A 25,518-nucleotide genomic window follows, 5' to 3' on the forward strand; every position below is an offset into this window, starting at 1 on the left:
TTCTGCAAAGATGGAATAGCTTTGCCATTTCTGTTCTTTATTTGACCACAATTACTGGAATTATTTAGAACATATTTCCATGTTAAGGTCTAATTACAGAATTTTCTAATTTTATGTTTTGTTGTTGTTGCTGTTTAAATCCCACTTGTTTTGTTCATTTCCTTGGGTGGAAACTTTTAACACTGAGTGCATTTTTATGAGTATCTTTAAAAGAGAGACTTAGATGTACTCCCTCTGCCATGGTCTGGAGTTCCCTGAAATTTACAGGAAAATAAAGCATCTAGTCACTTTGAATTTAGGTCAAACCAAATTTTAATATCTGAAGAATTTAATCAGAAGGCTGGAGTCCACATTACTGCTTTAAGATACCAGATTTGGCACATGTTCTATTTTGTTATAAGGTCTCTACCCATCTCAAGGCTAATGCGGTACATATTAGCATTTGAGACCTCAGGAAATCTCATTTTGGTTTAAATTTAACTCTATATGTCCTAGATTTGTTAAAGAACCTGTTGCTTCAGATACAGCTTCAGAGATCATATTCAGATTTATTGGCATAGTTTAGGGTGATTCAAGATTTATCAAGTTGTTTAACACATTCCAAATGCAGATATGGCTACAATAACATCTCATTAACTTGGATTTCACTGAATTGTCTTGTGCACTTTGAAGGTAAAAAGGTATCAGTGATTTGTAAGGATTGTTTCATGTTCTTAAGAAGACACTGATTTCAGTTTGTTAAACTGTAGTTTTGAGGGAGACAGGTTGATGAACTCAGTTATTAAGGTGCTTTAATAAGCTCTGGCTCCTGATCACAGCTTCCTGACATTGCAAACCCTAGAATGAAGAAGAGACAGAACAAGCAGCTGTGTTCCTGGCACATATGTGAGAGACCAGGATCTTGTTCCTGCTTGTGGCTCTGGTCCTGGTCCATCCTCACCACTTTGGGCATTTGGGGAGTGAACCAGGGAATAAGAGTACTCTCCCTCTCTCTCTGTGACTTTATCTGCCCAATAACTAAATATATAGTTTTAGACTTTTTTGCATTAAAACAATACTAGATACAATTCACCCTAAATTACTTTCAGAAGTTAATACATTAGCTTCACTTCGCATAGTATGTGCTTAGTCATTATTTATGACACCTACTGTAGTTGAGCTTGTTTTTGAAACATGACATAATTCTGTTTCATTTTGGGGTCATGCCCATGTCCCAATTTAATAGAAATTAACACTATTACTGCTATGTAATACACTACACTGAAAAAAGGGATGTATTTGAATGTGGTTATAGAAAAAAGTGCTCTTTCTTTACATGACTCACGTCAGGGTCATAATGGAAGCTTTTATGAAGGCACCAACATTTGAGGTGGGTTTGAGTAAACTTAGGTGAAAAGCACATCAGTAAACAATGGGCCCAATCAACTCATCGCAGGGAAATTAGGACCAAGAAAATGTTGCTGATTGGTCTAAGAAGCTTCAGGTTAGCAGGAAGTGCAAAAAGAATTAGAACACATGACTTCTGACTATAGGCTCAGGCTGTTTCCTCTGTCCTGGTGTTTAGTTTATAAAAGGATCTGACCTCACTCTCCGCCTGACTTGTTCATGGTTGATCTCAGGCGACCCAGGACCAAAACATCACATAGCCTCCTAATCACTGGCTTAAGGCACATGGAAAGCCTGTTCAGTTTCCCCAAACATGGTACGCCCGCTCCAAACCTTGCTTTCACTCTAAAGCATCTGTTCTCATAGCAGCCACATTACTCTGTGGTAGCAGAGGACATCTGTGCCCCGCCACGTGACTTAGCCTGACCCTTCTGCCTCTGCACTGACGACCCAAGGCTACATGGGCGTTGTGGGCAAAGTGTGTTGGGAGATCACCAAAGCCACTTGGGTCTTCTTCCAGCTCAGCTGAAGAGCCACAGGCCACACAGTAACCTGATTCTTAAAATGTTCACCACGGTTTCTGGAAGCTGTTTTCTTTCTGGTTTGTGATTTTTTTTTATTAAGGTCTCAAGCAACCAGTTCGGGCAGAGGCAGGGAGAGCAAAAAGAGAATGAGCAATGAAAGAAAAGCCCTTAACCTTCCCAAACGAGGCATTCATTACAGTCATTCACACCACGGCCTCAAGGAAGGTCACAGCTACTTAAAAATTGGCCATGGTGGCATGGTAAGCACCAAAAGACGTTTTTTGGTCAAACAAGCCAATTAGCCAATGATCGTATCCACTTCCTTGCTCCTTCCTGAATTTCTTAAACATGTATTTTTTGGACTCTGTCTCTTTAGCCACAGAGACCAGAGTGACAGATCATCATACCCAAAGATCCAGTGGTCACAACACAGCATTAACATGTGATGTTGCTGCTGGAGGCCCAGGTTATGCGATGAGCCAGAGTTCCAAATGTGGAAGGAAGGAAGGAAGGAAGGAAGGAAGGAAGGAAGGAAGGAAGGAAGGAAGGAAGGAAGGAAGAAAAAAGAAAGAGAAAGAGAAAAAAAGGAAGAAAGAGAGAGAAGCAAATTTGTCTCTCTTGGCTAAGTAGTGTGCTCAAGAGTGAAGTGGTGGCCACTCCCAACTTGCAGAATGTCCTGACACCTGTTACAATTGAGGAGAAGCTCAGGAGAACACTGTCACCAGGGACAGGGTAGCTGGCTGCCATGGAAGCGGCAGCCTAGAGGTTACTGTAGTCCTCACACTAGCACTCAGTTCGACAGACTCAACAGTTAGATTCCATCTGCAAGTCCCAGAGGTGGAAAATAAGCAGCTCATGGATGGCTGCTTGATAATCAAACAAGGAGCTGATGTAGAAACGCAAGATTAGCCTACAGCCACAGTGGGTAACTCTGTTTGGGAGCTTTGCCCTGTTTCCCTACCCATTCTCATCTGCAATGCTCTGACCTGGGTAGCTGGGCACCCAGGAATCTAAAGGCAGCCAGCCAGCTGAAGGCCTTGACTCAACGACTACAGGAAGAAGACCTTGCAGGGCCATTTGCCCCAGGCAAGCTGGCTCTCCTGTAGACGACCCTGCACCTTTTTTCCTACAATTCCAAGATGCCTGCTTCCTGTTGTCTCTGTCTTTCTCAGCATTTCTGAAGCCTGACTGTGGGGAAGCCAATATATGAAGCCCTTCGTGTCTTTCTCCAGCTACTTCCAAGATGTCCTTGGCCTCTGCAGCAAGTATGGTTGCTTCCCTTACTTGGGTCATTTGCCTGAATTTTAGCTGAGGAAGTGAATGGTGAGGCCTTTGGCTGCCTGTGGCAGAGAGAGAAGGGAAGAGTCTACACGTTTGAAGACAACTCACCATTGGTGAGTGAGTGAGCCGCAGCGGGGAAGGGGATAGAAGATCCTGGAGATCAGCTTTTTTGTTTGTTTGTTTGTTTTTTAATTAAAACAACACAAGTGACAATTATACTGAGGAGTCCACCTGTTACATGCTAATCTTTCCAACACCCTTTCATTGCTTTCCTATGTTGGTAAGTAAAATCTAATAAATACAACTGAACCTTTCTTAGATTATTGAATGTGTCAGTATGCTTCGAAAAGTTTGCGGGAGAAAGCACATGAAAGGATTAGAAGTGCATGTATACACGTGCTTTTTGATAACACACATTTCCATGCTCATGTGATGGGCATGAAGTATTACAGATATAGCTCTAGCTGACAGCAAAAATGATTCCAATCCCTGTGTTGTTGCCATTTTCTGCTGTCCTGTAAGGCAAGCTTGTTTTCTTGTGACTTCTGAAAGCTGAAGTAAGATAAACTCCAAGTTATGTGAAGGTGAAGAGCCATTAACCTGTGTCTACTTGGAGTTTTCACAAGCATAGTTATTTGCAGAGTCTGATCATTGATAGCATGGGGGATCCTGGTAGTACCAGCCGAGCACTTCGTTACATACCCAGTTAGTAGTAGAGTCAGCATGTCAATCACATCTCGCAACAGATTAAAGGTTCTTTCCAACCAAATGGAAATAAAATCAAGGATCAGGACTGTCACAATGATGAGAGGCAGAAACACAGAGGATGTCCTCTTATCTTGCCTCATTGTTTTTCTGAGATCCTAAAAGTCATGAGACCCCAAGCAGCACCAACTCTGAAGGCAGCAGAGCACTGCCTCACTCCTGTACATTATGGCTTACATGCTTGAGCACATTTCTGGACTCCACCCAACAGAATCACAGAGATGGCAGGTATTCAATCGCAGACCCTTGGCTGATGTGAACCCAGTGTCACCACCACTGTGCAAAAAAATTGGGAGCCAGTGAGTGAAAGACTCAGCATCCCTGATGGATCTAGACTCCAGGAGGGAGCTAGTTCCAGGGAACCAAGGGCAGGGCAGAGAGCAAATGGAAGCCGGGTTCAGAGTTTCCACTGGGGCAGGGTTGGGAAGCAAGCTTCGTTGCAAGCAGCACCCCAGGTAAGAGAAGACCCAAGCAACAACCATGTGGGAAGATGGCCTGTGAGGGTGAGCTGCAGGAGGTCCCTTTGCTGGGAGCCAGAAGCACCCTGTGGTGCTGCTGTCTGATGGGAAATGGAGGGGGGGGATGGGGAAACTTGGCCCTGGCTTCTCCCCCAACCTCAGCTGGAGGGCTGCAGATGACGCGGATAGGAAGATGGCGCAGTTCCAAACACTCTAACGCCGCATCCCAGCCAGAGCCAGGTCATGTGGAACCTGAAGCTGATACAATTAGATTTCATTACAAAATCAATGCAGTTATGACACAGGTGATGAGTTTTGTTGAACATAACCTCTTACATATGCCAACCTTTATGTATAATGAGAAAGGAAATCACAACACTACAGCCAAGAAAAGGCTATCAAACAGCACCAATATGACAAAATTTAGAAGTTAATAAAATGAAATTGTATCCTCTAACTCTGACACCTTTTGCTATGTTCTGCTACATTTCTAATCAGTATATTCTTGGAGCATCACCTCTAAAGAACAATGAATTTTAAGTGCGATTTTTTATATATAGAAAAAAAGGAATTTCATTCTTCTGCAACTGATCAAAATTTGTTTTTCTTTTCTTTTTCAGGATTTTTAAATAGCGATTTTAGTTAGGTATAAATGAGAGTTGGATCTTCTCAGTTCAATGTGAGACACTGAATGGTAATTTTTGCCCCAAATATCTGCTATCTTGCTTCCCCCATCATACCTTGTACCATCTATGCCAGGTGCTTTAGGACACAGGAAAAATGAGAGCTGAATCTGATCATGCTCTTTGGTGTCATGTTAGGGAGGACAGGCCTTCCCAGTCATGATAGGAGCATCTCTGTCCATCCAACTCCATCCCTGGCACAGAAAGCATGGCAAGCCCTAAGACACCCCAAGAAGGCTGTACTAATCCTCTTTCCCATTCAGTTGCCCTCTACCCATAGCCCCAGGTTGCAAAAGTCCCGCCAAGAGAGTCTGATGAAACGCAGGTGGGGAATAAAGGCCTATGGCCCTCCTTCAATGGCTATGTGTAAAACTGCTTACTTTGGCAAATTTTACAGATGTATGAGCATTAGGACCCCTCCCATGCAAGTGGTAGGGAGTGGGAGTGGGGAAGCAGTCCTGCAGCGTAAACTTCATCGGCCTTGTACAGAATCTAGGGCTCAGTCTGGAACTGCCAGGCCTGCTGATAGTTGAACAACCCGTTCCCCAGTTAGGCAGGCTCACCTGGTGTCTGCACGAAGGAGTTATCACAAGTCTACTGTAAGGGCATGGCACTGGGGGTGGTCCCAGATAATCCTTAAAACAAATCCATATGTGCCTGGATTTGTCTGATGGAGTGAGCAGGAGGGTAGGGAACCAAAACAGGCAAACATCTATATCCAGGGGCTGATTAGCACCATAGGGGGAAGGAGATGAAAGCAGAGTCCTGTGTTAGTATGGGAAACTGGGTGGAGGGAGGAGAGCGTGCTGTCTGATACACATACATAAACCCGCACACACACCCATGCACATGCAGGAGCACACACATGCATATGATTCCAAAATTGGGTGTGGGCAGAGTTGAAGACTGAGGCTGCAATGTGGAGCTGCAGCAGGGGCTTCCTAAGGACTCCCCGAGTCACTAGCCTCTCATGTCATCCACTGCCTAAGCCCCAGGAACTAAATAAAGTGTGTGACAGACAAGGTAGTGGGCCTTGCATGATTCAACAGAACATTGTGTAGCTCTGGCACCATGAGGGCTGGCAGCTCTCAGAGGAGATGGCCCTGAATGTGTGGACCTTTGGTATTTACTCCTGCCATGGGTGCTGGAACAGGGTAGAGGGGAGGAGAGGATACTGCAGGCAAATGTTGCTGACACTGGTGACGCATTGCGCTGAGACTCTCAGTGGGGAATAACATTGCAAGAGGAGTGGTGGCAAGTACAGGAGGGATGTTGTTGTTGCCATTGAAGGCCACCTCCCAGACACCAGCATCTTGGTCTGCATTGTCATGCACCAGAGTTTGAGGGCTAGGCAGGAGAATGCTGTGATCCTCTTCAGGCCCATCCTATAGGAGATACAAGATTATATTGGAACAACAATCTACTTACTCATTAAATATTCATTCTTCCATTGTGTGCCAGGTACTGTTGTCGGGTGAACCTGAGAATTCCAGCTGATAGACCACAAAACTGCTGTGCACACTACAGGAGGCAGGGCACAGTCAAGTTCTGTGATATGGTTTGCACTCACAGCCCTTCCCAGCTGTGAAAAGCAGAAGAGTCATTGAACCTCTCTGAGCCTGTGACACATGGCCCTTCACTATAAGAGCCTCAAAGCCCAAGGATTAGTTGTACAGTCCTGAAAGTGTTGGAGTTGATCTTAGTACACAGGAAGGCTGAACTCTTCATCCTTTGCATGTGCCACGATTCTCTCCTGCTCCGTGTGGAGGAGCTACACAGCAGCACAGAGCTGTGTGTGTGGCATTGCACACACAGTTAGAAAGCTCCACCTGCAGCAGGCAACAGCAGGAGCTGGTGTTGGAGGCTCAGCACTATGGCACTGAGCCCACTGTCAGCAGCAGTAGAAACATGGCACAGCTCTTCCATGGAGAAGAAGAAATCAAGAGTCATGAGAGACAGGTGCACCTGCCAACCCAGGGAACAGTGGCAGAGACTCTCAGGGAAACTGGAAGAGAGGGCATCAGAACGTGGTTGGGGAATCCTGAACCACAGCTGGGGCCAGAGCAGGAGAAGGTACTTTCACGGAATTGTGCTTTTCCCTCCAAGCTGGAGGCTATACCAGAAGTTCCGCATCCATACCTTTCCAGGCACTGGAAAGGACATGGCACTGAGTGCATCTGGAAAAATCAGTAGGTGCTTGCCAGGTAGACCACCAAACATTCTTGGGAGCTACCTCAGTCCTACAGGGCAGGGGGAATGGTGCGGATGGGAATGCCTTTGAAAAGATAAGTGGGAGCCAATCGGGCAGAGCTCTCATGCTAAACTCTACCCAACTCCTCAGGTTCATGGACCCCACTGGGATTGGATAAGCTGGAAATAGAAAACAGAACAATCAAAAGTTTGTTCCATTTAGGGTTCCTATGACAGCTTGGGGAAAATTGTGTGTGTGTATGCATATGTATGTGCAAGTGGAGAGAGAAAGACGAGTGGGGCTTCAGGTCCATAAACATATCAGAAAACGGTTGCTGTTAACCATAGTGAGATACGAGAAGGACCAACGAACAGGTGGAATGTGGAGTTCTCTCTCTCTCTCCAGACTTGGCAACTTCAGATTTTCCTCCAAGGCTGGAACATACCAGAAGCTCCTGCTGAGAGAGCTGGCTCCTCTGATTCCTCATCCATAGAACACCTTGGGAAACTTGATAGAATGTAAACGTCTGTATGTGCAGAGCAAGGCCACTTCTGAAGCAGCCTAAGAACTTGGAAAATGTAAGGTTCCACGGAAGCGAACGTGCATGGTAAGTTTATCTCAAAGCCAACTTTCTAGTACCTTAGACCAAGCCTGAGGTGCTTTCCAGGCTTATTGAGCCAGGTTTGTAGTTGTGCACTAATGAGATGTAAACAAATGATCTGAGAAAGTCAAGAATGATTCTTCTGTGTTTAAGTTGATTCTCTTTATCGCATTAGGTTACAAACAAGCCCCAAACTGTGACTATGGATTCTTGTTCTTGCATTCTATGTGGCCATCATCAGGACATGATGGAGAGTAGGGAGACAAATGGATGCTTTGGATAGGACATGCTAACTCTGCAGTACCCTCAGGACCTTCAGAGCCTGGCCCCTTCCCCACTCCTCAGCAGCCCCCACATACCAGCAGCACCATCTGGAGCAGGGATCAAGCTGTGCACAAGACAGACGGGACCCTGTCTTCATGCCCTCAAGATGACCCAAGAAGAGGCTGTCCTGTCCACCATAGATGACGTAACTGGATATTCAGGGAGTCAGATGCTCATCCCCAAGCCTGTGCTGTGGGGAATGATGAAGCCAGCAGAGGCAGCTCAGAGTGACTCCAGGCTTCTAGGCACCGCAACCCAGTGCTCATCAACCACGGTCTCATAGCACACCATGTCAGAGTGCAAGTACCTTCAATGATTTCTTGTTTGTGTGTGAAGGATTTATCTCCTGCACTGACTGAGGTAGTTTAAGGCAGAGGCCTAGTCTTCATGTCATTATTTCCCACAACACCTGGTGCCATGCTAAGCCTCAAATATTTGCGCAGTGAGACAAGACCGCTTTATCTGGCCCCCAGACTCCCGTCTCCATTTTTTTTAAATCCATAAATTAAATAACAGAGCAAGGGCCTGTGGGGGTCCAAGATAGAGCTGAAACTCCAGACAGCCCTGCTGTCTGCAGGACCCATCTCCTCTAAGCTTGTAGCAGTTGCTCTGATGTCACAGATGGCCTGGATATGCAGTAGGTAGCAAGAATCCTCTGGATGTACTCTCTACTCATGCCACATATGCCAATCCTGTGACATCCTTTCTGTCTCCCAGGCAAACCATGAATTACCGATAAATCCTAAGACATGAATCCCCAGCCAGGCGTTGTTCTACATCAGCATGAGCCTCACCCAGGAAACTATTGGAATCGAGCATTGTAGGGGGCCCAGGGAAGCCCAGCCAATCAGTGTTTTCACAAGCCCTCCAGGGGTGACTCCAGGAAAATTGCAGTAGAGAGCCACTGTTATCAAGACTTTTCATATCTATCTATAGATAGATAGGGAGATATAGATATATATATAATTTTTGAATTACGTGGTACAGTTTCGTACAGACTGGGATTTCCCCTAGACTCCCAACCCCCGACACATTTTCCCCATTTTACTACAATGGTGTAGTCCTTCATAATGAATCACAATTCCATAAGTCTCTTATTTAAGTGTACCCCGCCATTGCTGGTACAGACAATGTCAGACAGTTCAGCATCCCATTGTCTCTACATTTCCAACGGTTTCATTGGGAATCCATCTTTTGTCTGGAAGGAGGAATGCATGTTGCATTGTACTCCCACACCTGGATATGATGGACCCCAGTACTCCATCACTATTTTCATGGATCAACTCATTTCATTCTCATCCCAACCCTAGGAAGCAAGCTCTATTATGAATTCCAACCTTGTAACTGGGAGAACCAAGGCAGAGAGCAATTTCATATAGCTAGGAATCAAACCCTGCTAGGTGTGCCTCCCATGTCCAGGCAACGGAGGGAGAATTTGACCTAGGAGCTTGAGGAAGCCCAGTTAGGGAAGCTGACATATGCTTAAAGGTGATACAGTAGAACAAATAAATCATGCTTATTTTAAAATTTTTATTTCTTTATTTTGTCCTTTTGAAAACAGTAAAAGAACAGGAGTAAGTGTGAGAGCAAGAATGAAAGAGGGGCTAGTGTGATGACTCATTTGGCTAATCCTCAGCCTACAAGTACTTGTATCCCAACTGGGCATGGGTTCATGTCCTAACTGCTCTACTCTCATCCAGCTCTCTTCCTGTGGCCTGGGAAAGTACTGGCGGACAGCTCAAAGCCTTGGGACCCTGCACCCACACGGAAGACATAAAAGAAGCTCCTGGCTCCTGGCTCCTGGCTCTTGGCTTCGGATCAGCTCAGCTCTAGCATTGTGGCCACTTGGGGAGTGAACCAGTGGATGGAAGATCTTTCTCTCTGTCTCTCCCTCTCTCTACAAATCAGCCTTTCCAATAAATTAAATATTTTTTTGAAAGAATGAAAGAAAGGAAGAGATAGGGAAACAGAGAGCAACAGAGTCAGTCCCCAAATACAACAGCTGAGGCTAAACCAGGCAGGGGGCAAGAGACAAGAACTCAGTCTGGGTCTCACCTGTGGGAGCTGGGATCCAAGGACTTGAACTACTTCTACCTGCTGCCTCCCAGAGTGCACATTAGCAGGAATCTGGAAGCAGGAGTGGAGCTGGAACTTGAACCCAAGGATTATAATATGGGATGTGCATGTTCCAAGTATATCTTACTTGTTGTGTCACCTAAAGTATTTTAAAAATCACCCTCTCCCAAGTCCAGACTGTTTGCTAATATGCTGTCCTCAGAGCCTAAGGCAATAACTAGCCTGCACTTCAAACTTGAGTCCAGTGACAAGTTCAGCAGGATGCTGCCACAGCCCTTGACCATGGAATGTTGGCATCAACCTTGGACCAGAGGCCTAATTTATCCTGTCATCACAGAACAGCCTTATCCAAAGGGAGAAAGAACATCCAGGAGACTCAACCACCTAGATGCCAAATCCAGCTGAGACCCTCTACCTGGGGCCCTGGGGTGAAGTGCAGCTACCTTGCACTGTAAAAGCATGCTTAAAGATTACACTAGCTCTGCGGGTTGGGGAAGAGACAGAGCAGTAACCACAGAGAGACCCAGAATCAAGATGTGAAACTGCAGTGAATCAAGCACTGCAGCTGTAAGCAGCTTTCATTTCTCTTCTTCTATGCTGGTTCATTCGCTGGTCTCTATGGGAATGGAATTAACCTTCCCAGAGAATCCATAGCAAGTGTTCTCCACATACCAACCTGATCCAACAGCAACACCACCCAACATGGGCACTGTCATCATACTCACTGAGCAGAAGATGGAACCTCTATTTTTCACTAATCCCATACTTCTGTTGCATCAAATCATCCCAAGGAGTCTTCCAGATGTAAAACAGATCTGCAGACATAACAATAACTGTACTTCAGAAACATGAAGTGGGCCAGCACTGTGGCAGAGTGGAGCACCAGTTCAAGTCCTGGCTATTCTAGTTTTACTTGTCTACTTATTTATGGGGAGCAAGAGGGAGAGCTAGAGAGAGAGGTTTTCATACTGGTGGTTCACTCTCCAGATAGATGCAGTGGTCAGCTCTGAACCAGGCCAAAGCTAGTAGCCAGGAGCTTCAAGTTCCCCATGTGAGTGCAGGTGCCAAACACTTGGACTATCTTTCATTACTTTTCCCAGATCATTAGCAAGGAGCTGGATCAGAAGTGAAGCAGCCAGGATTCAAATCAGCACTCATTTGGGATGCTAGCAAATCCAGTGGTTACTTTACCCACTATGATTCAGTTCTCTACTAATGCACTAGGGACAATAGCAGAAGTTGGCCCAAGTACTTGGGCCCCTGCCACCACTGGGGAGGTGGGGTGGGGCTGGGGAACAGATGGCGTTCCAGATCCTGATTTCAGCCTGAACCAATCACAGCCATTCGAGGACAGTAGTGGATAGAAGAGCACTTTCTCTGTCATTTTGCCTTTCAAATCAATGTTTAAAAATAAACCAATCTAGGGCCCAGCAACGTAGCCTAGTGGCTAAAGTCCTCACCTTGTGTGCATCGGGATCCCATAAGGGTGCAGGTTCTAATCCCAGCGGCCTCCACTTCCCATCCAGTTCCTTGCTTGTGGCCTGGGAAAACAAGGGAAGGCAGCTCACAGCCTTGGGACCCTGTACCCACATGGGAGACCTGGAAGAAGCTTCTGGCTCATGGCTTCAGATTAGCTCAGCTCTAGCCATTGCGGCTGCTTGGAGAATGAATCAGTGGATGTAAGATCTTCCTCTCTGTCTCTCCTCCTCTCTGTATGTCTGCCTTTCCCAATAAAAATAAAATAAATATAAAAATATAAAATAAATGAATCTTACTAAACACATATACAGTATTTTTCTTTATTCTTACCCTCATTTCTGCACCCCAATCCCGAACTCCATTCTCTGTCATCTCATCAGTACATAGACAGATCAAGTGAGTGAGTCCAGATGTGGATACGCATTTATTTAGAGTGACATGAAGTGACACTGTTTGTAGGGGAACAAGGAAGCACACAAGAGCAGGTTCTCTGACTCCTGAGTCCCCACTACAACAACCCTTCTCTCCTGGACCACAAGATCTCATATTCATTTATGGAACAATCACTTATTCATTTCAAAATCACTTTTACATTGTCTTCCCTCAATTCTACCTCAATCCACCAAAAATAACAACAAATGCAAAAGAATAATCTATTATAAATGAGGAATGATATTAATTTAAAATCAACCCCCCCAAAAAAATTATAAATGCTTGAAAGACAGAGAAAATGGGAACACGGTGATAGGTAAAACTTAAAGGAGAACCTTCAGGACTAGGGAGAGGAGCTTTCTCTGGTCCTTGCCCGGTTCCGACTTTGGGTCCCCACCCTCTCTCATAATGACCATCAGGATTGCTCCAGAAACCCCTCAAAACAAACAAATAAACAAACAAAAAAACTAGAATAGATAGACAGAGAACAACAAGGAAAGCTTAGAAACATACAGGAAACATTCAGCGGGGATGCACTTATAACTCACTGGGTGGAACACAAAGATTAGTTACTCCTCACTGGGGTATTGAAGGTTTCTCTGCACTCCTCTCCTAAAACTGTTCACCTAAACTGTTGACATATGTCTTGTTAGAGTTACAGAGTTAGACTACCCGAAAAACTGCCAGGTTCAGCAAAATCATGCTTCAACGCTATAAACTGCTAAACACTAAAATTAAAATAGACACGAGACAGCTGAATAGTAATCTATAGCCATTTTAAGGTGTATAGCATCCGATTGTATATAAACTAATAATTGAAATGTCAATGTAGAAGTCACAGGATGTGGTTCAGAACTTACATTCTTTTTTTTCTTTTTCGCTTTTAACATATTGGTTACTCAATACCATGTCAACTAATTCCGTAATGTTGTAAATTGTTACTGATGTCATGTCGGGGCTTTTAATATATAACTCAAAGGAGAAATCTGCACTCCAAAGATACGTGCAGGAAAAGCCTCATGAAGGATGCCTCCTGGAGCTCCCAGGTCACGGGTTCCAATACCTCTTGGATTCAGAGCAGGGATGGATTCCAAGGGAATTAATTACCTAACTGCTTTACCAAAGTTGGCAACATCCACCCTCCTCCTCAGAGAGCACTAGCTGCAGAGGCTTTGGTTTCTAGAACATTCTCTGCAGTAATGTGAATTTGATCATACTTTTCAGTTCTGCAGTAGAGGATCTTTTCATGATCATATGCCTTTATGTCTGTGGATTGTTTTTTTCAGTTCTTTGAAGCAACCTATCTGTGTCAGGACTGTTCTGGGCCCCTCTAGGCATCAAGGCACTAAAACAGACATTCTTGACCCAGGGATGTTTCATTTTAGTGGCAAGTCAAGGGCTAAGATCAAAAAGTGGATGAATCACAAGAGAATTTATGTATATTAAAGCCATTGCAAGAGTTATTGAAGATAACACGAATGTGTAAGAAAAATCGTGGGAGCCAAGAGACAGTGTAGATGTGTTAAAACTAGTGCCGAGGCAGGGATGAGGGCACGGCTTAAATTGGATGATTTCACAAAGCAGATGTAAAGGCAGTTACCTAGATTTGTGGCAGAAATCACCAGGAGTGAAAAATCTACATGGTTAAGGAAGTGCATGAGCCCAAAGCAGGCAAGCAAGAGACCTCTTCTCCACAACTTCTGATAGTTTTCTTCATGTGTGTGCATTATTGAGAAAAGCAATCAGTAAGAAATAACTTTGTATGCATACTCTTGGAGAAGTATAAGGAAATGTGGAACTTGAGGAAAACAGAACTAAAAGATAATGTGAATTTTCCTTGATTTTTGGAAGTCCCTTTGCATTGTCTTCCTGTTTTACACTGGCCTAAACAGTAGCCTGCTCTTGATTTTGTTTCAGGGATTAGAAGCCAGGTCTCTTGACCACCAGCTTCAAATCCCACCTCCTCCCCAGTTCCCTAATCTTCTGTTTGCATGCAGATTGTCAGGGGTTGGAATCCTCAATACTTTGCTGTGAACCCTGAGAAATCATGCTCATTTGTGGAACATAAACAGAAGCACATCTAAAGCCTGTGATGAGGGCAAGGAGTCCACTGTTCTATTCCTCTGTTACTTTTTTTTTAACTCATCCAACATTTACAGCATGAATATCATCTGTAGATCATGGTACTTTCCTATCCTTTCATGTGAGTTATCGTGAATTCTAACAGTAATTTCTTCTAATGTGCAAGCTCAGCCACAGCCAGCTCAACAAGATAGGAAGTATCAAATTTAAAACATTTGGCAGGCAGGTGTAATTGCCATGACACACACAACCAATGGTCCAGTGGGTGTTTGTGGGCCTTGGATGTGAGGGATGATTGGAAGATGTGTCCGTCCCTTCATCCTCCGAAAATAATGCCAACCTACTGACCCCACTGAGCTGTCACCTGAGGACATTCTTTTAAATCCTGATAAACTAGAGCCAGCATGGTGGCATCAGTATCCCATACAGGTGAGAGTTTAAGTTCTTGCTCCTCTAATTCCTATCCAGCTCCCTGCTTATGACCTGGGAAAGAAATGGAAGATGGTCCAAAGCTTTGGGGTCCTGCACCTGTGTGGTAGACCAGGAAGAAGCTCCTGATACCTGGCTTTCAGTTAACCTGAACTCTGACCATTGTGGCCTTTTGGGGAGTGTGTCAGCAGATGAAAGACATCTTTTTCTCTGTAAAACTCTATCTTTCAAATGAAAAGAAATGAATCTTTTTAAAAAAAATTCTGAGAATTTTATATTTCAGTTCCCTTGTGACAATGCTAGCTACCCTAGTGATGGCCAGTTGGAAGGTGCCACTGTCCAGTTGATAAAACATGGTCCCAGGGATTAGATCCCAATGGTTTGTGCTAGAATGGATGGAGAAGAAAGAGGGAGGGAAACAAATAAGCATTGAAGAGCAAGGAGCCATAGACAATCTCACCAGCTCTGTAGGCTTCTCCTGCCTGCTGTGTCCTCTTCCCAAGGGCCCTCAGTGATTAGCACATAGGAGCTAAGTGCATCTAACAGGAGCTATGCATAATGCTTCACAGGCATTAACTCAGTTAAACGCCACTATTGTTATTTCTCTTACAAGTAGGCTGGGTGTCATGGTCAATGACACAGTTGTATGACAGAGCCTGGATAAGCCCAGACCAACTCAACCTAGGCTATGTTTTCACCATGTGGGAGCACACACACTCACATGCAAGCACACACAGTCCTTAGAAAGACTTGCACACTCCAGCCTGCACTCAAGAACTGCTAGGTGTCAGGTTCTACATTTCAGAGGAAGTGAGACAATGAGACCTCTTTCCATCGTATATAGAGAGTATATCTGACACATTTTGGTGGATCTACCTCTGTCATTGCAAGCGAAGGACAAGTCCAGAGAAATGATAGGTGGTACTTACAGGAGGCAAATGGCAATTCAACATAAGCATATAAGAAGAAACGAAGAGCTATCGCTTCTCGGCCTTTTGGCTAAGATCAAGTGTAGAAGACATGAAGAGCTGAGTGATAGGGATTGAGATCCCTGCTGGTGGACAAGTTTCAGTTTGGGCAGCTTCAGTCTGAGACTATGCACATCATCTATACCTTGGAGACAGGTTGGAAGAGATGGAAAAATAAGCTCCACCACCAGCCCAGCCTTCACTTCAAACACAGGTATCTAGCTGGCTTCTGGAAAGCAGTATGCAGAACCAACCAGATCCACACTGGCCTCTCTGAAGTTTACACTGCGGTTCTCAGATCACCTCTTATCATCTTCGTAGTGTTGCTGGGATGAATTTAATAACAACAGTGAACAGTCATTCCTTTCCTCTCCTAAGAGTAAGTCCATCCTGACCTGCCAATTCACTTTTCTCTTCCCTGTCTGCTTCCGGAGAGCATTATGGGGATTCAGACTTACTTTTTTTAAAAAAATTAGACAGACCCATGTATGATGCGTTCTGCACCTTTGCCTCCGCAGAGGAAATGCTCCGTGTTACTGTAAATAATAATTTGCAGGTCAGTGAGGGGTGTTAAATGCCCCTGATGCTTTTTCTCACTTCCCTCCAGACTCTCATAATTACTGTTGCTCTGAACCCAGTGGGGAAGATGCATATTTCTCTGTCCAGGAAATGACAGCGATGAACACCCTCTTCTTAATGCGGGAAAAGCTTGCGTGTCTGTGTATTGGGCCCATCAGAGCCCATGGTAGAGCTGTTCGCATGCTGGCACAGAAGGAGCCCCAAGGGGATGTAACAGGTGGTGATTCAGAAGCCCTTGGTTCTAAATTTGGCTGTACCACTGGATGTGTGACCTCAGACAAATCACCGAGCTCCCAGGATCACTGGTTCTTCACTTGTGCAGCATTTACCAAGACCAGTAAACCTGCTGTTATGAGAATTCATTCTTTCATTCACCATTTTAGTCAAATATTTGTGGATCATCACTAAGAACTGGGCTCTGTGATAGGGCCTGAGCATGCAAGAGTGTAGAAAACATGTGGAAATCTTCCTCTCCCCCAAGTTCCAGTTGGGAAAAGCAGATCAAAAAGCGTATACACATAGCAAGAAGGATTTTTAAGAACTTGGGTGAAAAGCAAAGTAGTGAAGATAAATGGGGAATGCTAGGGAGAGAAAGGAAGACACTTTGGGATGGTGCCATGAAGAGGTAAGGATGTGAGCTGAGAGAACATCTGGAAAAGGAGTATGCAGCTGTGACGATAGCCAGGAGAGTGCAGTAGTGATGCTGAGTCAGGCATCTTCATGAGACAGGCTGGAACAAAGCAACTAGGAGGAACACAGTCACTCTGAACTCATAGGAAAGCAAGACCAAACACGGCAGGACTTTGTAAAGCTTTTGTCTTTTCCTCTGAATGCAACGGGAGCCACTCATGGGTTTTGAGCAGAAAAGTAGCATAATCAGATGCAGGTTTAAAAAGGATTTCTGCAAGTGCTATCTAGATCTAGAAAAAAGAATCAAATGAAATGATATCATTTTGGTGTTTTGAAAGCACAAACTGCAGCATGAAAGTGAAGAACAGCAAAACCCCAGTCCTCTGGACCCCTCAGGGCGTAAATTTTTGGAGATCAGATACGGTGGACTTAATGGAGCCATCCATTCATTGTCACTTTCCCCCACTGCGATGCCCTAGAGTCCACTGCTTAGCAGCAAAAGTTGACAGGAGCGACGTCATGGCAGGTCTAGGCCCTGGCTTTTAGAGAACTGGCAGTTTCCGCTCTTTATCTCTCGGACTCTTTACTGCTGAGACTGCTCCTCCCAGGGCTTAAGTCAGTTGCCATGCTGTGAGCAGCCAGTCATACGGGGAGGTCAAGGTTAGACACTCCAGGTGGCAGACAGCAGCCACCAGCCATGTAAGTGAACCATATCAAAATGTTCTAGGCCAATAAACCCCCAGATGACTTCAGCCACAGCCAGCATCCTTTGAGGAAGAAGAGCCTCCCAGCTGAGTACAACCAGCCCACAGTATCATGACATGTAGTAAAATCACAATGTTTGAAGCCACTCCATTTTGAGGTACTTTTCACACAACAATAGATAACCAAAACCTCAAGGTTTTCTAATGAGAAAAGAGTCTACCCAGTGAGATAGCAACCTGAAAAAGAAAACTATAAACCATATTGAATAAGAAAACCTCTTGAAACAGAATATGTATTTTCCTTCCTTCCTAAAATTCACCCAAAATGACTTTTTCTTGTTTTTTTTTTTAAATCAATCAAGCGCAGATGTATATTTGTCTTGCTCTTGTAATCTAGTCATGCCCTAAGAACCTATAATTGTTTTTTTTTTTCTTTCTACTAACAGGTCCTGCACCTGTTTTCTGTGTGCCTTCATCATCTACTTCCTATACCTCTCCTAATTTGTTCTTGGCATTTTGAATGAAAGAAGCATTTTAAAAATAATTCAATGAATATGAATATATGTGCTCTAAAAAAGAATGTGACTCTGCAAAAAGTCAGGGCTTAACATTAGTGAATTTTGTCACAGCTGTTGGCTTATACTCTCATTCTTCATCACCTTCCCTATGAAGAGGCCTGCTAGAGAATGGACTTTAGGGTGGGGAAGGGCTTTCGTATTATTTCTACAAAGGTAGTTAGGTATGGCTTCACGGCATCCAAAGATGGAAGAACCTTCCAAAAAAGTTTAAGTTCTGTCCAACAACATGCAGATGAGGGTTCAGAATATATGTTTGACTTGTATAAGGTCAAAGAAAGTGTTAAGAGCTGAAGCAAGGCTAGAATCCAGGCCTCTGCCTCACAGGTCAGGGTCTCCCACTAGGTTCTGCTTGGCGTGATTCTTTCATGCTGATCTGTAAGTCTGTAGTGGTGCCAGGAACTCCAAGAAACATATTTATGAGTGTCTGTAGAGCATAGAGGAGACACTCTGCCAATTATCATCTGATACAGGATAAGTTTCTTAGGCCCTCTGAAACAAATTATTTAGCATAGGAAATATCATTCCAGGCTTAAGGAAAAATAAACAAGATAATACAAATTCCATACCCAGCATCATGTCTGATATACAAGTATTATTCACTTAATTATCATTAATTACTATCACTCCTTTGTCATGTCCTGTTATTCTAACTGCCCCACCCCCATACACACACATAGAGGCTCCCTAGAGCTTGGATTAAAGTCCCTGTAACCTAAAGCACTTGACAGGAACATTTCATATCTAGATGCTCCCTCTCTGAGGATAGCCTTCCAAAGGTAGGAGATTGTCCAGTGAAGGCTTCTGAAAGATGCACACAATTTTGGGACAGGGAGAAGTTGCAGAGGGAATCCAGCCCCAAAGAGTGCTAATTCCTGTTGATGGGTCCCTCTGCTGGATAAGGACTTCCTCAGGGATTGCTTAGCAGAATGGCTTGCCAGAGAGCAGTGTGAAGGAGACACAACCCTAGCAATGAGATGCAAATACCCTCCTTCTTCGCCTCTTATGCGTCCCTCATGCCTCCCCATCATCAGCTCTCCCTGAAGACTGTGAGGCCCTCAATACTTGTTATGGAGAGAATTTAGTCAGTGTTCAGAGGAAAGACAAGGTGAGGGGAGAGGCCAGTAAATCAATAACAGATTTTCCATCCCATCAGTTGGTTTAAAGTATTGAGCCAATGTCAACCAAGCTAGAATTTCTAAGTTGTAAATAGAAAAAATTGAACGGTAAGATTTTAATCTGAGCTGTTCCATAAAAGCCACTATTCAGAGTCTGGATTTATCATACTCCTCACACAGTCTAAGCCAAGACACAGGGGCAACGCCTCAGATCAGTGTTGGGAATTCAGTAGGAAAATGTTCGTGTCTCCCTGGCTCAGACATGACACTTCAACCAGAGCCTCTCGTTTCTCCTCCAGTTTCTTTTCCTCACAGATTTCTCACACCCTGAACTAATCCTATAGAAGCATCAGACCAGTGAAGGACACTGCAGTTCCCTGGAACAACTTCATTGTCTAGGTTTCATCAGTCAACTTATTGCAGCCTCAACACTGGACAGTAGCAACAACAACAACGAGAATGATAGCTACTCTTTATTGAGAATCTACCTGGTGCCAGCCCTGAATCAGCCACTTTTCCTATATTGTTTCTGATTCTTCCAGAAGTTGAACAAAGCAGTTCTTATTACCTCTGCTGTATACGCAAATAACCTGAATTTAAGCAAAGTTTTGCAACTGTTGAGAATGAGAATGGGAAACTATATGGTAATTTCCTTGTCCTCTGAGTTTGAAGGAAAACCATCTCTCACCAATTATCTAGGCATGTTCTCTTGCTTCTAGGCACACATTGACATTCATACAGTCATGAATTTTTACAAAGTACCTCCTAACTGTATCTGCAAATGCAATATTGAAATTAGGGGTGTTTCATTATTCAGCTCTGAGGAACGTAACAAAGAGAGAGAGACAACAGTGTGGACCAGAGAAACTAGGGAAGATTTCAGGGAGGGCAGGGGGCTTGAATTGAATTTTAGAGAATGAGAAACTTTAGTCAAAAGGCATTCCCAGCCAGGATAACATAATGAACCTAGTGCTGAGACAGGAGCAAGCATGACAAGGAGGAAATAGAAACAAATCTTTTTTTGTAAAAGATTTGCTTATTTATTTGAAAGTTAGAATCACTGAGATGAGAGAAGAAGACTCTTCCATTAATTGGTTGACTTCCCAGATGGCTTGGAAATAAGTCTTCAGTGGAAGAAAAAGACTATTCTGACCTCCTGCCAGGATTGGGCAAGAGGATAGCATTCATCTCCAAACGTAATTAGGCTATTGAAAATGATCACTCCAGCCAGCATTGTGGAATAAGGGGTTAAAACACCACCAACATCCTATAGGGTTTGAGTCATGGCTGCTCCACTTCTGATCCAGCTTCCTGCTAATGTGCCTACGAAAGCAGCCAAGGATGGCCCAAATGCTTGGGACCCTGAACCCACAAGGGAGACCTGAAAGAATCTCTTGATTTGTGGTTTCAACCTGGCCCCACCCTGGCCATTGCAGCTGTTTGGGGAGTGAAGTAATATATGGAGAGCCTCTCTTTTCCATCTCTCCCACTTTCTCTAGCTCCACTTCTCAAATGAAATAAATAGATCTTTTTTTAAATTATCATTTCAATGCTTTAAATCCCTTATTATTAGAATATTTGAAGATATATTTAAAAGGCAAAGATAAATGGAAAACACTACTCTGCATTAATACATGGATCACTAACTCTGCTATGAGAGAGGCAGTCTAACAAACTGGGAACTAATTGGGAGAGTGCTTTCTTCCCCTCTATGGAAACTCTTTGTCCTCAGAATTCAAGAGTGAGTGAGAGAATGAGCGTGCATGTATTCACATATCAACAAGGCATCAGAAAACTAGACACACAAGAAAATGTAGCTTCACCATAATGTGGAAAGTTCTGCAAAGAAAAGGCGTACTGTGTCCATAGTCTCTGTGAATTAGTCTAAAGGTCCTAGAATGTCAGAAATCATCGCAGGCCATGTCACTACTCTTCTTCCCTCACCAGTAACTCCCAAGGAGAGAAAAATATTCAACAGCAAACAAATCAGATTTAAGCATCTACTGGATGAAGGAGGGATCTTAGGGTGAGAGGAACTCCTAAGAGCAAGGTGGCACTTCTCATAGTGAAAAGAAGGAAGCGCTCACAAAAGGAGAAAGAGACTTGAAGACAGAGAAGGGGAGCAAGTTTAGGAACTGTGAAAACTTTGAGTGAATTTCCTAGGTTGTCTAACTTTGGAGCCATTCTTCAAGGAGGGAGAATCAAGACATTTAATTACAATTTTCAATGGTTTCCTTTTGTGACAGAGCCCACTGGCTGTCCACCTTGTGCTCCCCTTTCATTATGCAGAATTATTTCTGAGAAGTGACCACTCCGCCAGGGGTCTCCTTTCCTAGCTCTCCTGGATCTAAGTGAGATCACACAGAATGTTACATGGATGGTATCTCCCAGGGAATTCTGACTGTTCAGGTCATGGAAGTATCTTATTCCTTCACATCCTCCCTTGTTTCTTCATAAGGATTCCATTGCTGATAATATTTCAATCATCAGGATAATAATAGTTTACAATAGTGTCTACATGTATGATCTCATTTGATATCAAAAATTCTACCAAGTAGACACTTGTGACTATCACTATTTTAGAAATGAAGAAACTGAAATTTGTGTGTTCCCCGTATTGGTAAGTGGTGGAGCCATAGGTGGAGCTCACACTTAAATGAATGAATAGTCTATAATGCAGAGTTGATGGGGTCATTTCCAAGGAAATCCTTGGCTGTCTCTGCCCTTTGTCATGTTGTTGTCATAGTGCCTGTTTTCTTCTACCCTCCTTTGATTGTTCCCGATGAGACAGTTCTCTTGCATTTTCACACCCAAACAGATAAAACACTAAGAAGACTCTGAGGCTTGTGGTTTACTTCAGAATCTAAAATCAAAATAATAATTAGATGTGAAGAGAATAGCTCAAACAATGACATAGAATTGGCTAGATCTCTGACTACAGGACTCTGCTCATACTGTTGTCTGGCTATGAAGAAGCATTCTGTGACCTCAAGCAACACATTACTTTTGTTCACTCAGGAATAAATATGTTTAAAGCTTTGTTTGTCAACTTTTTAAAAAAATATAATTTCCCCAAAGAGCTTTTTTAGCATCATGAAACATTAATGTCATGGGTATACTATATATCTATTTATGTACTGTGGCTCCGTGAAGGGCAATAAGCCATTTTACCAATTTTTTTTCCCACAGCCCATGCCCTGAGAATCAACTTTCATCCTTTGGGGACATTATCAGCCCCATTGAAGATGCTTGGTTTAGACCAGTTTGTGTGAGGTATGTAAAATGAAATCAACCAGATCCTTGCCATCATGAGCAAGCAGGCTTTGTCTTGCATCATCAACATCTCAGGAAAGGAGAGAAACCAGAGGCCCTGGCTAATTTTTGTCTAAACCACCAAAGGTGATTTTAAATCCTTCTCAACCCAAGAGTTTGGAAACATTAGATTGGGTTTCAGTTCTGAGCCATCATTGCCAGGGACTCTATGTATAGAAAAATTGGCAAAGACCTAATGCCTGGGTGGAAACATGGTTGGGAGGAATTCACCACACATTTATGGCATGAGGAACAATTTTTACAAAAAGAAAAAAAAAAGAAACTGTTTAGGTTGAAACACAAGACAGAATGGAACAAATTCCTCCAAAATATGTTTTTGTTAATCACTTCTATTGAAAAACCATTCGGCAGGATTTAAGTAGCCAATCCTACTCAAGATAATGTTTCAGTTGCTTTAACAAGGGAAAGAATTTGAAGCTGAAAAGCTAACTGCTGCTTCATTATTTTAATGGAAATAGTTTTGAATGCTGTGATCCACTCAATCAGGGGCTCAAAGAGTAAAGTCACACAAAGGAATTAAATGGGAAAATCATTCTCTTTCACATTAGCACCTTAAGACATGATAGGTTACTGCTTCTGATGGCATAGGAGAGAAAATTAAACATGTGCCACATTCTTTCATCTAGCCAAATTTTATTAAGTGCTACTAGGTACCAGGCATTATGTTAGGTGTTTTTCAAAAAGTTCATTAGGGAAAAAATTGAGACTTTTCTAGCATCTGAGCAAGAGTGTTTCATATTTTACACAAAAGCAACAGAAGCCCAGGGTGCTACATTCACTACTGAGTCTCTGCCTACGGGCCTCTGCCAACTACCTAATGTCTCTACATCTTGTTTCTCCATTAGCAAAATCCAGTGTGCTCCACTAGACCATGGCTCTTAGCTACAACTGCTACCTGGTCAGCTGGAAGGGCATACAATGTTGAGTCACAACTACGGACTCAAAAATCTCAGGAAGAGAAGGACAGCTAGGCATAGATTGGTATTTTTAAAAACTTGCTTAGCTCTATACTCCTTGCTGGAGATTAAAGACACAACTCTAGAGAGAAACAGCACCTATAACCAAGATGGAAGCTCTGACTTCCTGACCACAGGGTAATTAACATAAAGGACAAAAGGCAAGGTCTGCCTCCAGTACTTCTTGTTCCCTTTTAGCGTATTTATTCGTTCCTTCCTCCTTTCCTCATTACCATCTGTTTCCTGGTCCCCTTTCTCTTCTCACCCACTTGATATGGCCCAGTGCTTGTTGCACTTTCCTTCTGCTTTTTGTAAAACATATGGTAACATTCATTTGCAGCTGAAAAGTGAATTCATTTTAAGAGTTCTTCCTCTAGGGAAGGACAACCTGCAACAGTAAAAATGAAAGGCTCTGTAAACTTGAGAAAGTAATTACAAGCTTCAGGAAAAATGGTTGGGACACTTACTCGGAAGCATCAGGAGCAATCCAGAAATGAAGCCATACAGAAAAGTAACTTCTTTGGCTTTGCATAAAGAGTACATACACTTGATCCACTATTGGGCAAATCTGGCAACCTTTACTCACAGTTTAACCTAAAACGCTAAGAAATATTGGCTGGATTGAAAAGGGTCTTTGTCAAAAACTACCTCCTAAAATTTAGGTTCCCAAGTACATCAGCACAATTTCATCTGATGTTCAATTTGTGGGTGCTTTCCTCAAAAACTGTAAGTTGCATTAAATTAAGAACTTTTTAAAAAATCTCTCCATACTGAAAACTTCAGGTGCTCATTGAAAGTTCACTTCTTTTACCTGTCTGAACACACACTACACTGACATTCCTAGCTCACACTCACAGTAATTTGAACACACAAGGTATTCGACTAATACTCCCTACTCTCCTCTTGAAGGAAATACAATCCACAAGGTTAAAGTAAGTCAAGACATTTTGAACAAATGGCTTACTTTCATCCCCCAAGCCAAAACCTTTCAAGGGAAGAGAAATTGAATGTATGTTTTCTCTCACTTGGTAGAGTGTCACAGGAATGGATGGATCAATGAATGAACAATTCTTTCAGTGATGACATCCGTAATTTCTGTATCAACCATTTCCTTCTCTTATTCTCAAGCACGTGTTCTCTCCCATCACAAGGTGACTTCAAGAGCTTCACGATTAAGCAGCTTCAGGTCCATACTACCTGTGTGGTGGCCACCGCCCACCCTCCCTGCTCGGGTCAGGTATACCCTGTGGATTCATTTTCTACAGAGCTTTTGTCTTTCTTTATGGGTCCCATCAGGTCACATAAAAATTCCCTGTGGTGTAGTTATGAAAGGTTTATCCATTCCTTCCGATCACATTTCTTAAGATAGTTTTTAGCTTTTGTTCTAAAATAATTCCATATTCACAAGAAGTTACTGAAATGTGCAGAGTGGTTACTTGCACCCTTTGCCAAATTTCTTCAATTTATCAAACTAGCTTGCAGTTCCCTGGACTAATTTTTGCTCAGAGTTCTCATCTGAGGGAAGTGGAAATTGGGGTGACCAACTGTCCCGATTGCCCAGAATTAAGGCAATTCCCACAACATAAATGACTTTCAGTCTGAAAACTGGGACAGTCCCAGTAAACTGGGAGGAGTTGATCACCCTAGAGATATCCACATAAAATTGCAAAAGTAAGCAATGTCTGTTTGGGACACACTCAAATAAGTACTTTTGAGCCTAGAAGAGGCTTGTTTGTGCTACATAGGTACTTTCATTAATTTCTCTTTCTGCTTCAGGCTTTCCCTCTTCACTCTCTGATCCTATATTTACCATCCCCTACCCCATACCTTTTAGAATTTTCTGCTCAGTTTTTTGAATCTACCTTTGGTTACCGAAATTCTCCTTCATTCCAAGGCATTGAAAAGAGCTCTAGGTGAGGCAGTAAGAGGAAGGGGTTCTTGTCT

This window comes from Ochotona princeps, chromosome 1 (assembly GCF_030435755.1).
Source record: "Ochotona princeps isolate mOchPri1 chromosome 1, mOchPri1.hap1, whole genome shotgun sequence".
NCBI classification, from domain to species: Eukaryota; Metazoa; Chordata; class Mammalia; order Lagomorpha; family Ochotonidae; genus Ochotona; species Ochotona princeps.